Consider the following 18,032-nt stretch of genomic DNA (forward strand, 5'->3'; position numbering starts at 1 on the left):
TCTTCAGCTACTTCATCAACTAGCAGCAGTAACAGGTGTTGGGTGAGAAGCCTGGTGATAATCTAGCCCCATCAAAAGCTATGCGGCAGCAGTATTCAGTTCAAGGGGAAACTGTCAAATCCGGAACTAATTGCATGAATTAAAGGAAAGATTATTTGGGGCCTCTTTCCTTTTTGATAGCACACGTGCCTTAATGTTTTTATTTCTTCCGCTGGGCTTGTGGCTCGCTATCTTAAAAAAACAAAAACCAGTAGTGGGTATAAGCATCTTAAAATTGGAGCTAAAACCAAAGAACGGAACAATCGCCCTTTCGCCATTCATTTCTAACAGGAGAACAGGTAAGCGTTGAGGCAACTTGTATCTATATATATCTATATATAGCTTCGGGGAAAACGCGTGGAAGTTGGCGAAGAGAAAGCGCTGAGTGAGCCGAGTGACGCTTGCTTGGCGTCTTTCAGCATCGTCACCCGGATGACGGAGGAGGCGCTGCGCTGTTCCTAATGGTGCAACTCTGGCTGGGGTGCAAACCTTACCTGGCCAAGTGGGATCCCTTGGTAGGCGGGAGGGGGGGAGGCGACCTTCGTCCCCCCGCCCCCCACCCGCTAGGTGTACCAGGCAGCACCCACTGCCATCCGATTCCTTGTCCCGGGGGTTGAGAGCAGCCTCAGAGGAGGAGGAGGCGTTGCCGTGGAAACGGAAAATCCGCTTTGTGACGCGGTTCGAACAGCGGCCGCTTCCCTCTAGCCCGCCCCTCCCCATCCGAGACCCAGACAAAAGCAGCCGCTCGGAGCCCACGTGGCTGCAAGCCGGCAGGCACTGGCCTGTTTCCACGCCCCCAGCCCGTAAACTCCGCCCTCCCCTCGAGGGGCGCGCCGCGCATCGAGGAAACTTGGCTTCACGCGCATTCCACAGGGATTCGGTGTCAAAAGATAAGCAAGGTTTGGCTGCCGGGTTGGAGCCAAAAGGTGCGGCTGCGGTTGTTTCAGTGGGGAGGGGGGGAGCTCCGCTATAGAGCTCCCAGTAGTTTTAAGGAAGCCGGTTGCACATGTTTCTGCACAGGAGCGGGTACTGGGAAACGCCCAACGAGCCTATCACGAGTTTAGGAGAGCTGCAACATGCTTTAAGCGCGATCTCACAAACATGTAGGGTTTTCCCTGCTTCCTTGAATGTGTTACGTTTCAATGCAGCTATAGGAGTGTCGATTAAACTGCCTTGTGTTGGTCTTTACGGGTATCGTATGATACTTCATGCAACACTTTTCCTGAAGGTTACTTTATTAAAAATTGGACTACACTTCCCATTATTTGCAGCTCACTGGCACGGCTGGCTGGGGCTGCTCGGAAATGAAGTACAACAATGTCTGGATGACCAGTTTCCTCATCCCTTGGGCAGGTCCTGTCACCATGTTTGACAATCTGCACCCTTAAGGCACATATGCAGCCTAATGGACTGGAATGCTTACTTTGATTTCAAACTCTATTTTTGTAATGAAACAGCAAAAGTAAAGTGAAATAGATCTTTTACCAGGATAGTCATCAAAATTATATAATTTGAGCAAGTCAACAGCAAGTTGGGGTGTGAAGGTAAACAAACTGTTATGACACATGACATAGGTGTTTTACTCTGGAGCTTTTTATTAGCTCACCAGGATAAAGGTAAAGGTAAAGGTACCCCTGCCCGAACGGGCCAGTCTTGACAGACTGTGGGGTTTGTGCGCCCATCTCACATCTATTGGCCGGGGGCCAGCGCTGTCCGGGGACACTTCCGGGTCACGTGGCCAGCGTGACATCGCTGCTCTGGCGAGCCAGAGCCGCACACGGAAACGCCGTTTACCTTCCCGCTGGTAAGCGGTACCTATTTATCTACTTGCCCCCGGGGGTGCTTTCGAACTGCTAGGTGGGCAGGCGCTGGGACCGAGCAGCGGGAGCGCACCCCGCCGCGGGGATTCGAACCGCCGACCTTTCGATCGGCAAGCCCTAGGCGTTGAGGCTTTAGCCCACAGCGCCACCCGCGTAGTAGGATAGTAAACATTAAATGTTGATTGCCACACAAAAGCAATACAGTCTAGTGATCTGTGAAATGACCATGTATTGGGCACACCAACAGCCTTAAGATTTTATTTGGTAAATATTTTATTAATACGCCTTTAGATTCAAAGTTCCTGGGGGCCTTTTAAATTATAAACAAACTTTCAGGCAAAACAAGTTTTCAGGTGGCAATTGTGGGGTATTCTTATTCATTCTACATTGCAGTAGACATAGTATTATTCTGCTAATACAGCCAAACAAATAATTGCTATACTTTATAAAAAATGATGTGAATTAATAAGGTTTTTATTGTTCATGTTTAGTAACTGCAAATGTAAATGTCTACCATTTGTTTGCTTACCTGTGAATTGATTTTTTAAAAATCCTTGCCCCTCTCTATCACTTTATAGGTTAATTACTATAGCTCCTTCCATAATTGCATCAAGAAGATGAGGAAAGCTCTACCTGTGCAACTGCTGCTTGATGTTATATACACAGTATCGGGAAGACATGGCAACCAGTATTAAATCAGACAAGCAGTTGTCTTAGCTCAGCATTCTGTCAGTACTTCTGGCTAACTAGATGCTGTACTGGCTAACCAGATGCAGAGCTTAATGTTGGCTCCTCACTAATGGGAAATGCATGGATTTAGCCTTGGACATTATAACACAGCAGTGCCATCAAACACATAATCCAGTGGTCTTCAACCAGTGTGCCGCTGTACCCTGGGGTGCCTTGAATGATGGTCAGGGGTGTCACTGGCAACACTGGTGCCTGTCACACTTTACTCTGGTCCCTCTGTCCTACCTCTGATGCCCTCTCTGATGCTTGCACAGCTGTTTATTGCAGCAGTCCTGGCTATAAGCTCTGCAGGTGAATGGTGCCTCTGGAAAGCACCTCTCTTTGGGGGGAGGCAGCTCAGAGGACTCCCAAAGAGAGGAGAGAGTAGAGGAGGCTAAGGGAAAACTCCACATGGGAGGGTGTTCAAAAACAGGTGAGAGGCTGCCAGCTCTGCAGGCAAGTGGTGACATAACTGGGCTCCTGAGCCCCACAGAAAGAATGTAGCTAGTCAAGTACTCACAAAGGTTGAAAACCTCTGACATAATCTATAACTCACTAGCATAGCTATCTTACCTCTAGGATTGACCACACACACAAGTGTTCTCCCTCTTATCCCGAGTAATTATACCATACTGTATTGTAAATTAGAATAAACCCTTCCAATATAAGAGGCTAGTACTTCCACAGGGTCTTGAGCCCCAGCACTGCTCACTTTAGAAAGGAATTCCTGGCCAGATGCCTGTAGAGGATTTCACAAGAGCAGGGTGATTTTCACCCTTTGTTAGTCAATTGCTACCTAAAACCCAGAAGTATATTCTCTACATTAAAGATAGTGTTTTGTGATTTAGCACAGCCTTGGAAATTAAGCTCACAAAGCTTACTCCCCAGCAAAAAATGTAGTGCAAGCCCCCTCCTCTGCAGCTAGTATGGAAATGCAAACTTAGTGGCCTCTTAGCAGGCTAGTGAAAACAAAACAAAAAGCTTGCCTTCTATTAGAAAGAAAAGCAAAGGGCGTCCCTCCTGTGTTGAATGTGGAAGAGAAGGAGTTTTCCATCCTTTGCCATTAACACTGTATCCAAGTGGAGTGCGGCAAGAGTACTCACCTGCATAGAATTCCTCATCACTCACAGCTACCTGACAAATTGTTAAATACAAGACTGATTTAATGGCCACAAACACATTAGTCATCCCTTAAGTGGTTTTAAGAGAGCTATTTTATGCACTGGGGCATAAGAACAATCTATGGCAATTCATTCCAAAGATGAACTCTGCATTGAGAGAATCGAAAAGCCACAGCTTAAAGCTGGCAATCTAAATTATATATACCTCAGATGACTCATATATAGAGAGAGAAAAGGTAAAGGACCCCTGGATGGTTAAGTCCAGTCAAAGGCGACTATGGGTTTGCGGCGCTCATCTCGCTTTTCAGGCTGAGGGAGCTGGCTTTTTTCTACAGACAGCTTTCCGCATCATGTGGCCAGCATGACTATACCACTTCTGGTGTAGTGGGACACCGTGACAAGTGCCAGAGCACATGGAAGCGCTGTTTACCTTCCTGCTGCAGTGGTACCTATTTATCTACTTGCACTGGTGTGTTTTTGAACTGCTAGGTTGGCAGAAGCTGGGACAGAACAACGGGCGCTCACCCCATTGTGCGGATTTGAACCACCGACCTTCCGATCAGCAAGCCCAAGAGGCTCAGTAGTTTCCAGGTGTCTCACACTATCTGAGGTATGGCAATCAGAAGTGTAAGGTCCATAAAGATAACATCATAGACTTTATGAAGTAGTTTAAGATTGACTGATTAGCTAGCAGTATCTCACTTAGTTGTGCAACACAATGACTGTGCATGACCCTTTTTTTGTAACAGTTTCAGAGATTGGGAAAGGATAGGAGAGATATTCCACAACACAGGGCACAGTGAGGACTGAAAGCATCTTACTACTTTCCAGTACTTTCCTCAGTACACTGAATCTTGCAGGGGGTAGGGTTATCTCCAGTAGCAGACAACAGAAATAGCAGAGCAACAGAGAATAGGAATTGTTCATGCAGTCATTGATAGTGAAGACTAGGCAAGCAAGAAGGAGCATCTTTTGCTTGGGCTATAAAATAACTGCATGACAGAAGGCAGGAAAGGAGGAGGAAAGGAGGAAATAGTGGCTTCTTCATGGCTCATGTGCTTTCCCTATTACTTTCCCTATTACTTTCCCACTGTTACTTAGTGGTAGGTTTCGGGTTGAATTAGCAAGGGCTGGTATTGACTGATGCTTTATGATGTCAATCACCTGTCAATGTAACTTGCTGAATATCTCTTACTATTAACTAGTAGTCACAATCCAAATTGCACAACTCAGACATTGCAGCCAACTGTGATAATCACAAACCAGAAGCCAAGGAAGCAATCAGTAAATGTATGGGGAGAGGTAGTCTCCAAGGAATCTTTCTTTTAACATGTGGCGTTTCCTTCTGCTAGTTGTGCTTTTGGTATAAATTGCCTTATGCCAAATCAGACCACTGGTCCAGCTTGCTTATGGTCTGCATTCTCAACAATGACTGGCAATAGGTCTCTGGAGTTTCAAGACAAAGTTTTTCCCCAGCCCTGCCTGGAGATACCAGGAACTGAACTTGGAATCCTTTCCATGCAAAACATGTGCTCTACCACTGGGACGCGGGTGGCGCTGTGGGTAAAACCTCAGCGCCTAGGACTTGCCGATCGTCAGGTCGGCGGTTCGAATCCCCGCGGCAGGGTACGCTCCCATTGCTCGGTCCCAGCGCCTGCCAACCTAGCAGTTCGAAAGCACCCCCGGGTGCAAGTAGATAAATAGGGATCGCTTACTAGAGGGAAGGTAAACGGCGTTTCCATGTGCTGCGCTGGCTCGCCAGATGCAGCTTGTCACGCTGGCCACGTGACCCGGAAGTGTCTTCGGACAGCGCTGGCCCCCGGCCTCTTAAGCGAGATGGGCGCGCAACCCCAGAGTCAGACATGACTGGCCCATACGGGCAGGGGTACCTTTACCTTTACCACTGAGCTACAGTCATTCATGTGTTAAACACTTTGAAACTGAATGTTGGATAATTTGTTACAAAGTACCCAAAAAAATCCAGCTTTTGTTTTGGTAGCCTGTACCTGAGAAGTGAAGTTAATATGGCCTGGAGAGAATCTCCATTAAAGTAACTCAGTCAGAGCACATTCAAGAGATACAACACCTCCTGTGAAATCAATTGATTTCTTCACTGTGAATCTTTCTAAACACTTCTAAATTGAAAGTTAAAGAAAAGAACAACAGACACCTTCTAAACATGTGAAGCCAAAATGCAAATACCTAAAATCTTACTTCTTTCCCCACAATATCTAATCTGGTAATTTCAAAGGCCCAGGGCTCCCACCAGAAAACCCACAAAAGAAATTAATCCTTTTCCTTCTACTCATTAGGACAGCAGAATAAAGATGCACTTGTAGGAGCCATACCTCAGATATTTAGGACAAGCTTCCTGTCTGGCACCATTTTAAAACTTTTAACACCCAATTACTACCAGGAATACAGCATTTGTAGTCTTTAGTATTTTAATATTTAAGCCCAACTTGAGCATAAAACATGTTTTTCACCTTAGCAACTAGGAATCTTTGGAACCCACTACAGAAATGTTACTTTCCACACAGTAGCAAATACACATCACTGTCCTTGTCTCTTTTCTATCCTCTGCTACTTCTTACTTTAGAGGTCTCCATACTACCACCCCAACAAACTCCAACAACTGAGAAATAAAGGAAGATATGAAATTTCGCTCTTCTTCCGTGGCAAGCAAGTCCATTGGCTAGCCAAACCCTTCATTTCCCCCCTTGCCTTCTCTACCAGCCCCAAGCCCATCTACTTCACCCACTTTCTGCTCCATAGGGCAGAATGACCCTTCTCTTTTAGCTTTTTACTCTGTCATCCCAGTCTCTCTGTGTCTCAGCCAGTCCCTTTCTCTCCCTGCTCCTTTTATCCTGTGCTTTCAAGCCCCTAATTGGGTCCCTTCCTCTTGAGGGAAATCTGCCCCTTTCCTGTGCTACATCTCTCATTCTATTTTGCTCATTTGGTGATCACAGACTACTGCTTTACTGCAGGTGGGCATAATTTGGGGAAATCATGCTTGTGGACTAAATCTGAACCCCTGCTGGGTCAAGTTGGACCTGCAGACTCTAGTCTAGAGGTTCACCACCCGTGTTCTACTCAGTATCAGTTTTCCTTCCAATATCAACTTCAGCCAAATCTCCTTCATCCAACATAACACTCCACTTTCCCTAACCAATTTTACTGCATCCTAGTTTTTCTATGTTCTGAGGCATGCTTTTCAATATAATTATAGTCTTTTATTGGTTTTTAATTCAACCTATTTTTAACACACACACAGCTTCTTCAACTTTTTTTTAGTAAGAATGCTTATTTTCTTTTTGATAAAATAAAATGGTCCTTTTTCTTATTTTTTTGCTATCCTTGTTGACATTTGAGGTGCCAAATTCTGGAGTGCATTCAGGTCTCAATGTCAAAAGAGCCTTTAAAAATGTGAGCAGGGGTGTATGTTACAACTTCAGGCTTGCAGGCACACTTGAGGAGGTCTTCAAGGCATTTGTTCTGTATTTTCAGAAACCTAAGTAACCCTCAAATGTTACAGTAAGATGTGGTCAGTATATAGTGCTAATTCATTGCTGTACGATGCCAAGCATCACCAACACTTTCATCTTTTGTAATTCCCACCAAATTCATTTATCCAATGAGATCAAAAAGTTGCTTAGGCCTTGCATCATGTGTGCATGGTTAAGAAACAATGAAAACCTTTATTACTAAGCCTTTCAAACATAAGAGATAACATTCCTTACTATAGATACAACAGATGTCCTTTGTCTACAGAATTAGAGCATCATTGTGACTAAGTATCACTTGGTAGTTGACTAAGATTAATTGGATAAACAGAAGACTATAGTCACCAGCTCTAGATACCCAGACATGTTGCCTTCAATAATGACCAAGCTGCAGGTAGGGGAGATGTGAGATGCAAACTTATCCAGTCCACAAGAGCAAAGACTGCGTAAGTCCCTGGTGTTTACTGAGGTGATACACCATGACTATGCCACTTCAGACTGCAGATTCAGCTTCCATAACTGAATAATAATAATAATAATAATAATAATAATAATAATAATAATTAACAACAACTATAATAAATCAAATTTGTATATCGCCCTTCATCCATAGATCTCAGGGCATTTCACAGTGTAAAACCTGAATATTGCACCCACTTCTACAAATAAAATATTAGACTATCTCGAGGATTTCATACAGTAAAGCATTCAATTATGCAAGTGGTACAGTTCAGATACAAGTTTGTCACAAAATGAATACTAGATCTTGGTGAACCAGCAGTAAGATGCACAAACTACAAATATTTGGGCTGAAGGAGCTTCTCTTTTAATGCAGGAGTTTTCCTAAATACCTTAGGAGTTCCTGCCAGCAGTAGAGGCCCCTTCTGTCCCTCCCCTCACTTCTGATTTTGGCAAACCATAAACGAAACATGTAATTTTCATCTTTCTTCCCTTAATAGGAAAATGCAATGCCATCATTTTGTTGAAGGTGCTTTAGACCTCGGATACAAGAAAAATGTAATTTAAGTTTAGTGTGTTTAATGTCTGAAGTATCTACAAGCGATCTACAAGTGATTACCTAAGGACAGCAAGTGGACTAGGTTTCAGTGCTAATCAAGACAGCAAATACCCCAAACCATGAACTCTTGATGCTCATAAAGCAGAGTAGCTAGCCTATCTTTAAGGCTATTCAACTAAGTTCAACTAAGCTTTACTCAGAGGAGACCTATTGCAATTAATGGACCTAACTTCATTCATTTTAATCCATCTACTTCAAGTAAGTTGAATACCACCCATTGTTAGCTCATCAGGCTCAGGCCCTCCGTGAACACTGGAACACACAGAACACACAGAACACATAGAAAAAGGTGGTCTGGGATAAGTGTACCCACATTTTTAATGTTCTCCCACTGAAACTACATCTTTGTTGACCCCTCTGCATAAGTCATCTTTTCTAACACACTCAAGTTATCCAAACAAAAATTAATTAACTGCTTAGAAGCCATTCAGTAATTAATTAATTAAAATAATTATAATATACTCCAGGGCAAAGAATATAAGTTCCATGCAGCCATATGAATGCACACTCACTTCTAAATTCCCGTTTTGATATTCACAGGTATACAGACAGACAAACAGAAACTTCTCCAAGACACTACAGGGAACTTTAGAAGATAAATTCTCAGAAGGCCCACATCTCATCTGTAAAAATCTCATTTCTTCCTGCCTGCTTGCTACACGTTAGACTCATGCTACAGATTATACAGGGGGAAAGAAGACGTATCTGTGCCAGTTGGTGGTAACTATGCCATTATATTTTAATTAACTGATTAAGGCAGGCAGAGGCAAACTCCGGCCCTCCAGATGTTTGGGACTACAATTCCCATCATCCCTGGCTAACAGGACCAGTGGTCAGGGATGATGGGAATTGTAGTCTCAAACATCTGGAGGGCCAGAGTTTGCCTATGCCTGGATTAAGGAGTTCTAGCTTAAGGTCATATATATCATTTTTATACAATACCATCTATGTACATTATATGTACATAGGAAGTAAGAAGATGCCCCCCAAATTCACCTACAATTACAATGATGCAATTTCAAGAATAAAGTTTGAATTATAAAACAGTCTAATTGCTACATTTAAATTTATTTTCTAAGACAAGTCACACAAGCTATATGTTCACCCTGTACTGTTAGTGAAGCGTTCTATAAAAATGCACAAAAAATAGCAAACCTCTTACAGTGGTACCTCCGGTTACGAACTTAATTCGTTCTGGAGGTCCGTTCTTAAGCTGAAACCGTTCATAACCCGAGGAGCGCTTTCACTAATGGTGCCTCATACTGCTGCTGTGCATGACTTCCGCTCGCATCCTGGGGGAAAGTTTGCAACCAGGAGCATCTACTACCAGGTTAGCAGAGCTCGTAACCTGAAGTGTTCGCAAGGAGGACGGTACATAACACGAGGTTCCACTGTACTGTTTAAATATGCATTCCTTGCACTCTACATTCTTTCACACATGAGAATTAGGGTAAATTCACACATTGCAAAGCAAAAAAATCCATGGTTTGCCATGGCAAATCCTAGCAAAACATATCTTGTCTTATACACCAGTAGAACCTTAGTGGTTCTAGGAAGCCTTAGTAGCTTCTTCAATAAGGAAAGCAGAAATAGGGACTAAGGCAGACATAGGCAAACTCGGCCCTCCAGATGTTTTGGGACTACAACTCCCTAGCTAACAGGAACATTGGTCGGGGTGTTGGGAGTTGTAGTCCCAAAACATCTGGAGGGCCGAGTTTGTCTATGCCTGGGCTGAGGTTTCTTGCACAGTATCTCGCTCACACAAATGGTCTCCTCCTACAGAGAACAGCCAAAGAGCTACAAGGTACCTCTAAAAGTCATGTGAGGCCACAGTGAAGGCTGGCAGGTCTGACTAGAGCTCCACACGACATTACTGACTATATTAAGATAATAGTAAACCATGGTTTATCATTATATGAGTAAGAGAGTCAGGGTCATGCACTGCCCCCTTCTCTTTTCTGCAGCCACAAGATCGGAAGTTTTCACTTCTGTTTTTAAACTAACTGTGGTTTATCATTATGCCCAAACCCGGACAAAGTGATTTTTAACCATAGTTTTTTGTTTGTTTCAATAACCCAGATTTAAACACAGTTCAGGGTGCAAGTACAACACCAGACTGCTATTAATTGACACTTTTAATCTCATTGTGGCCCTACCAGACAGGGAGGGAGACGGGTATCGGACAAGATTCAAACACATACTGATAAACCATAGTTTAATGTTACATCTTAACCAGGCCAATATGTGCCAACAAATATTTCCCGAATTCCGCAAAACACACTGGGGTTCCTTCACAAACAAGATGATGATGTTTTAAACATTTGTTATAAGCAATTGCCCTTATTAATGAAGCCTTTGCAATATGCTCACAAAACATTTCCACCATCAAAGCCTTTCCTACTGGGTTAAACTGAAGGACAGGCCCAGTGCATAAATTGTGGTACCATTATGAACATGTTGCAGCACACACAGGACTATGCACTGAGATAAGCAATTTCTGGCATACATAGAAAAGCATTTCCATGATGAAAGGTGCCCACATGCAGGTGATAGCAGAGAAATAAACACTATATTACACCACCATATATGGGTAATAGTTCTGTGATATAGGACCTACAAATTTAAGAAACTCTGTTTGCCTCCCAGAGTATGCAATTTTATTCTGAAAAAATATAGCTTTGTATGTTTCATCATCTCTGGTGTGAACTCCTATAAAGAAGAAAGTGCCTACCCAAAGGTAAAGGTAAAGGGCCCCTGGACGGTTAAGTCCAGTCAAAGGCAACTATGGGGTTGCAGCACTCATCTCCATTCAGGCTGAGGGAGCCGGCGTTTGTCCAGACAGCTTTCTGGGTCATGTGGCCCGCATGACTAAACCACTTCTGGTGCAACGGGACACCATGACAGAAGCCAGAGCGCACAGAAACGCCGTTTACCTTCCTGCTGCAGTGGTACCTATTTATCTAATTGCACTGGTGTGCTTTTGAACTGCTAGGTTGGCAGAAGCTGGGACAGAGCAACAGGAGCTCACACCATCATGCAGATTCAAACTGCGAACCTTGCAATCAGCAAGCCCAAGAGGCTCAGTGGGTTAGACCACAGTGCCACCCGTGTCTCTTTTTGTCATGCTAATAACCCTTGCTGTTTAATGTACTGCTTTGAACCTTTAGAAATTTCCACATACCATCCATACATTTATGGTGAATGCCCTTTCCTGCTCATCCAGACACATGCTGTAGGGCACCATTGCCTACACTTATCTCTATTATTACGTTTACCTCAACAACAGATAACACTCCTGGTACACCTCAATATACTTTGGCAGGAACACTGCCAAACCATGACAAAACCACTGATCACAAAAAATTCACCTGTGTAATAGAAACCTTAGTGTGCCACCAGAAGAGCAAGATTGAGGCAGTTTTGTATAATTCCCTCTCCAGGCCCAGCAGGAGGAGAGTACTGCTAAACTGGGCTCAAAGCCAAAAGAGTTTGGACTCTGAACTTCATTTTCAAATAAAATTTTAAAAAACAAGTCTTTAGCCTTTACGAACCAAGAGTTATGAAGCAAGACATGCAGACACCATTCTGAACAACTGCTTTGTGAGCCATCAGCCTATTTCTGCTTTTCAGTGCTTCTAGCCAATTTTTGAAACAACAGGTGTGACTGACAAGTGCTAGAGAAAAATATTAGAGTCAAACATCCACCAGGGAAGACCCTCAAAACCCTGGATCATTTTGAAGCTGACTTTGGGTCTTCCTTCAGATGTGTGTGATTTCCCCCCCTGGATTCAGATAACAGAAGAGAATGCATGGTTCATTCTGAAGCTGTTCCCCACCCTTTCTTCTTGTAGAGTTGTGATTGCTGCCCAGTAAAAACAACTGCTACTGCAAGGAAGAAGGTAGAAACAAGGACTTTATACTCTTGCATTCAGGTTTAAATACTTGCAAAACAATCATTGAATGCACGATCATTTTAATTCCCTGCAATGAAAATAATATCATTATTAGTATATCCATTTGGGGAGGAGAGGGAATAGAGTTAACAGCTCTGAAGTGTAGCCCAACCCTGGCATATTGAGGGGGTGGGGGTTAGGTAAATGCAGCTGGGAGGTGTTTATTGGTTATACAGTGGTACCTCGGTTTAAGAACAGCCCTGTTTACGAACTATTCAGTTTACGAACTCCGCAAAACCGGAAGTAGTGTCCTGGTTTGCAAACTTTACCTCGGTCTAAGAACGGAAGCCGAATGGTGGAAGGGCACCGGCGATGGGAGACCTCATTAGGGAAAGCATGCCTCGGTTTAAGAACAGTTTTGGTTTAAGAAATGACTTCCAGAACGGATTACCGGTAAGTTCGTAAACTGAGATACAACTGTAGTAGCAACATGGAGACTGTTTTCACACTTATGAGGGGATAAAGAAATTCTTCAGGGGGAAAGTTGCTGCTGATATAAATGCTAAAATGGGTATAGCTATGTAAAAGGTTCATGTCTTTCTTCATAACCCTTGGTGAGTGTGGGACAAAGTACAAGCTACATACAGTGTACTAGGCCAAGAAAATCCTGTTGGCATCCCTGGTTCTGGCAATCCAGAAAAAGAGAAAGTAATAGCATTACCACTGAACTATGCTACATGGTCTGGCTGTTTATTTTTCTTTACACAAATGTTTTATTTTAATATAAATATGTCTGATCTCCCGTATTATGGAGAGGTAGCTTGACAATGAATAGTCAGCTATAATATCAAAGAAACAACCTAATCAAAGCCTATCAGTTATGTTGTGAAATCTCATATTTTAAGAGCCCTACTTTTGCCCATTTGAAATTAGTAACTGCAATTTCCTATCTACAAGATCCACTGAGTACACAAAAGGCTTGAATTATTCAAAATGCCATAATTATGTCCTGAAATGAAAATGAGGAAAAAAACTACTAAGAAATATGGCTTACATGGAAAAATTGCAGGAATTTTTTGAAGGCACATCCTGTACTTATGTTTTACCAATACAGTAGACCCTCAACTTGGGTGAGAGTTACGTTCCAGGGATTGTGCCTAAAGCCAAAATCACGCAGCATAATCAAAACCCATTGTGTTCAATGGTAGGTGGAATTACCAAAGTCATTTTTCCCAGAACCCTGCCCCTTTTTAATTTTATTTTTTTATGTTTTGCCACATGCATAAAGCTGAATACGCACAAATTAAATGCATGCAAGTTGCAGGCTTACCGTAACAGTTGATATTTAATTAACCCTAGTAAGATTTCAATGTCGCTTAATGATTAATCATGTATCAGTGTAGTTCAATCAATTAGCATCTTCAAAACAAAGAACTACCTCTCCAACTCTGATTCTAGTATCATGTCAGAAGTGCAACATTACAGGTTGGCCTCTACTCTACACTGTTGATACAAACTCAATGCATACCTCATCAGCCAGTATGAATACAATCATGTTAGCTGTGATCCTCTAGTTACAATGCTCATTTCAATTTCTCATTATCAACTTTTCAGAATCAGTTTATAAGCAGTGTTTTAAGCTGCAGCCCACTATGTCTCACTGGGAGGCTACATTTTTCATCCTCCACACTAACACTATTGTATATCTTTCCCTGTTCTTTAGAATCAGAAAGGGAAACAAAAACCAGGAGATGTCTCCATGAGAGGTTGCTGCAACCCAACAGAGATGACAGATCTGTGAGAGATCAGAATCTCGTAGTAACACTAGCCAATCCCTACCAACTTCACTGTTAACAAGCCGAACCAATCCATAACAGCTTGAGTCTTCAGCTTCCCTAAACACCCAGAACCTACTTAATATGAATGGATGCCATGTTGCGGCCTCATCTGCATTTCTTGGCAACATGTTATGCACCCCAGCAATGTGTATCAATGAACATGCATATTTGGAACAGGATCTGAGTGAAAGTTGTCTTTATATACATGGGGAGGGGCGGTGGTCCACCTAACCTAACCCAATGACAGAACGCTAACCATGTCTACTGAGAAGCAAGTCCTATTGAATTCATTTATGTGTACCCCAAGTTAAGAGGGGTTAGGATTACAGCTTTATTATCCTTTTGTACATGGCAAAAGGAAAAGCAGTGTAAAAGTGGGTTTTCCCTACTCTTTCCATGCTTGTATATACATTTTCTGTACAGCAACCAGTATCATATTGTTATATGTACATTTGGAAGAGCTTCCTAACATACTAAAAGAGAACTGGAGTCCTTGCCATTCCACTATCTTTACACAAGCAGAGAATTGGAACTGTAATTCTAGCTGGCACGAAGTGACAGAGCCCTTAGAACTGTGTGTGCACATGCACTCCAGTATTGTTTACACGACTCGAGTGTAGGCTCTACTAACTCTTGATTTTTCCCTCCTAGCTGAGAGTATAAGAAAGGTATTTTTAAGGCAACCCTAAACCTAAATGGTCAGGGGTCCCTTTCCCTCTAAACCTAAAACATATTGGGGTCTAAATCCCACTGACCACAACGGAGCCTCCTGCATTGGACGACTCTGCGGACACAAGCTCACCGCCTGCTTATTTGTCAGCGGACTCTTGTTCCAGGCGACGGATCTGCACGTGTGAAAAAGCCGCTGCCTTTCCGGCGCACCGCGCACGACTTTGCACACCCACCCGGGGCACGGCAGAGACGTGCCTGGAAGGCGGGACGTCCTAGTAAGTACATGCCGCGGCGCAACCCAGGGCACGTCTGCTCGGAAGCAAAACCCTCGGAGGGGGAAAGCGTGCACGCAGCTGCCAACTCCGCGGGCCTCAAGCGAGCGAAAAAAAAATAAAACTAAAAAGCGAAAGTGCCGACGTGTAACCTCGGCGTGAAGTTACTCGGGATTTAATCGCCCCGGAATGAAATCGGGTGGTCCCGAATCCAGCAGGCCTAGCGCCGCGAAGCGACCACCCCCGGCCCCTTCCCCACGTGCACCTCCGGGCCCGTGGCCGCCTCCCTGTTCCTATGCTGTGGGCCCCGATCCCGCGCTTCCCTCCCCTTGAGAGGAGACCCTGTTCGTCAGCCAGCGCCTGAGAGGCTCCCGCCGCCTGAGACCCTCCTGCCTCGCCGCCGCCGCCTCTGACCCGCCGGCCCGCTAAGCTGGGCTCGCCCTCGCCTGCCCGCCCGCCCGCCCGCCCGCCGGCCGGCCGGCCGGCTCCACAGCCCTGACTCACCGCCGCGGCCGGAGCAGGGGGAAGCCGGCGAAGGGATCTGCGCGTGTGCCGAGGGTCGCCTCGGCCGGTCGCGCTGTGTAGCTCCAGCTTCGGGGGGCGGGCCCAACCCCTCGGAGCCAATGAGCGGCGCCCAGGCCGCGGAGATGCCCCGCCACCGCCTCCTTTCTCTCTTTCTCGCTCGCCGACCCCTCCCTCCCTTCCTTCCGCTCCGAGCTGGCGCACCTCACAATCGCCACCGCCGCCGAGGAGCATCCTCATTCCATATGCCGCGGCGGAGGATCCTCATTGGCTGGCTAGGGGTGGCGCGCGAGGGGCTGGCGCTGCCGCGTTCTAAAACGGCTGTGTCTGCGAGGAGGGTTGCGCGAGGGAGCTGCGCGAAGGGTTACTATCGGTCACCGCCGGGCCTGGGGTTACGGGAGCCGCTGGCGGGCCGCTGGTGAATGACACAGGAGACCCATTAACAGCTGCTGCTGGGGGAAAGTAGGCTCCAAGTGCAATATTATATATATCTTGTCTTTGCATTGCAAATAAACACGACACTCTCGTGGGCTTATCGGCTCTTGCATTAGTAGTAGTAGCAGCAGCAGCGTTACTTTCGTCATCGTCATGTGTTGCTCCTGATCCAATGTGATGATACAGAAAATCTGATCCAATGTGATGATACAGAAAATATCATGCACACAGGATTGCAGCCTGATATGTATACGGGGGAGAGGGAGGGAGGGAGAAATCACCCAATTCTTCTGATTGCTAATTACTTTTAATGCTGTTATTCTGTATCGTTGCAACCCTTCCCGGCACCTCGCGGTGAAAGGCCGGTAGGAAATGGAATAAATACAATTAATGGTTCGTGTGTAGTTTAGCATACGGATCAATGAGGCTTGCCTGCTCGACTCCTGCCATTTAATTCTACCATCTAAGCAAGTTATTATTTATTACATAACGATGTAATCCCCACATGTTCTTTCTCAACCACTATTGAGACTGCAGGAAAACCATGAATGGAACACAGAAAACTCGGCTTCAGCGTTTTTGCTGATTTGAAGGAAGGAATCCATTTTAAATTGGGGGGGGGGGTTCCCCTCACACTTGACATTTATTTAAGATGTTTCATAAGTTGACAGCTATGCATATTATAGCAAGTATGGTTGCTACTAACTGCATCAGGAAGAAGGCAACACAATCTTGCATATGTTTACATAGCGGTTCACGCCATTGATTTAAAATGGAAATTACAACACCCTTTCGATTCACTTATCTGCACTTGGCAATGAGCTCTGTACCTTTGAACATGCTCTGATTCCTGGTGAGTGTACCAGGGATGTTAGCCTTAGGGCAGGTGATTATTTCCTACTGATGTCACACAGAATTGCTCTATAGGTGTGGCAAATGTGATCCACACAACACTCTGCTACTTCATACAGCAGTGGGGAGGAGAAGGACAGTGTAGATACCACAATCTACAATGGAGGATGTTGCACTGACTGCCATCCACAACATCCTTTCTCTTTTCTAAGGTCTTTCCCCCACACTTTCAGTTTAGTGCTAAAGTCCTGAGCAAAGCTGTACAGGAAGCAGCTGTTGTCTGAGTCTCTAATCTGCTCACTATGAGAAGCTCCACACATCAGTCATGTTTGCTATATTACACGAGTTTTCTGGGGCAAATGTACAACGTGTGAGCAACAGGTGCACACCCATAAGTATCAGCTGACGTGGGGCTGAGAGCCCTGGTTGTACTAAACCCTCCATCCCAAGCACATGAGCATTTAAGAGCATGTACCTGGCAGTTTAAGCATGGGTAGTACCATTGTACCTTTGACAAACAACTGACATAAAGCATGGAGCCACTTTTAATGGTTAAGAACATAAGGAAAACCTACTGGATCAAGCCAGTGGCCTGTTTAGTCCAGCGTTCTGTTCTCACAATGGCCACAAGATGCCTGCAGCCGAGACCCAAGCTCAGGAGCATTTCCCCTCTTGGCTATTGATACTGATTCTGCAGATTTCCAGGGATTTATAGGAGTTTCCTTCTAATGGCCTGCATCCTCTCCTGACTTCCTTTCATTATGCCTGTTAAGTAAACTTGGATGGTTTTAAATGGGGTTTAGACAAATTCCATTGTCAGAGGCATCGCCATGTCCTCCTTGAGGGGCTCCCCATAGGAATCTGGTTGGCTATCGTGAGAACAAGCTGCCAGACTAGATGGGCCCCTGATCTTATTCAACTCTTTAGAACTTTTCACTGATTTTTGTATTGTATATGTATATTGCTATAACCCATTCTGGGACCTTGGGATGAAAGGTGGGTGAGCAATTCAGTTAGTAGCAACTTAAGTAAGTGCACATGTTTGTTATATCACTAATCATTATGGGAATGTAACTATAAAACAAATATGTACAGTTACTTAAGAACATGTATGATGATAATAATAATATCTCACTCTTTGTCATAGACCCCAGAATGGCTTGCAACAACATAATGCATTTAGTGCATCAATGCATGGTTAAATTACCTCATAACACCTAAGATATCAATCACCCCCCTTGAATTTAAGAGATTTGTG

General features: G+C 44.4%; 1 protein-coding gene and 1 long non-coding RNA gene across 2 annotated transcripts in view; one reads left to right on the forward strand and one right to left on the reverse strand.

Moving 5' to 3' along the window:
* The window catches only part of ACSL3 (acyl-CoA synthetase long chain family member 3), a 51,466-nt gene extending 35,980 nt beyond the window's left edge, over positions 1-15,486 (reverse strand). The window contains exon 1 of the mRNA XM_082221792.1: positions 15,470-15,486. The gene's annotated coding sequence lies outside the window, so the exon portion shown is untranslated. The remainder of the gene's footprint in view (positions 1-15,469) is intronic.
* LOC309532056 lies at positions 2,947-14,416 on the forward strand. Its single transcript, XR_014219562.1, has 3 exons — positions 2,947-4,319; positions 8,831-9,010; positions 13,907-14,416. It is a non-coding gene; the product is annotated as an uncharacterized lncRNA (long non-coding RNA).
* Positions 15,487-18,032: the final 2,546 nt, after the last annotated feature.

This window comes from Podarcis vaucheri (genome assembly GCF_965113315.1).
Source record: "Podarcis vaucheri genome assembly, chromosome: 5".
NCBI lineage: Eukaryota > Metazoa > Chordata > Lepidosauria > Squamata > Lacertidae > Podarcis > Podarcis vaucheri.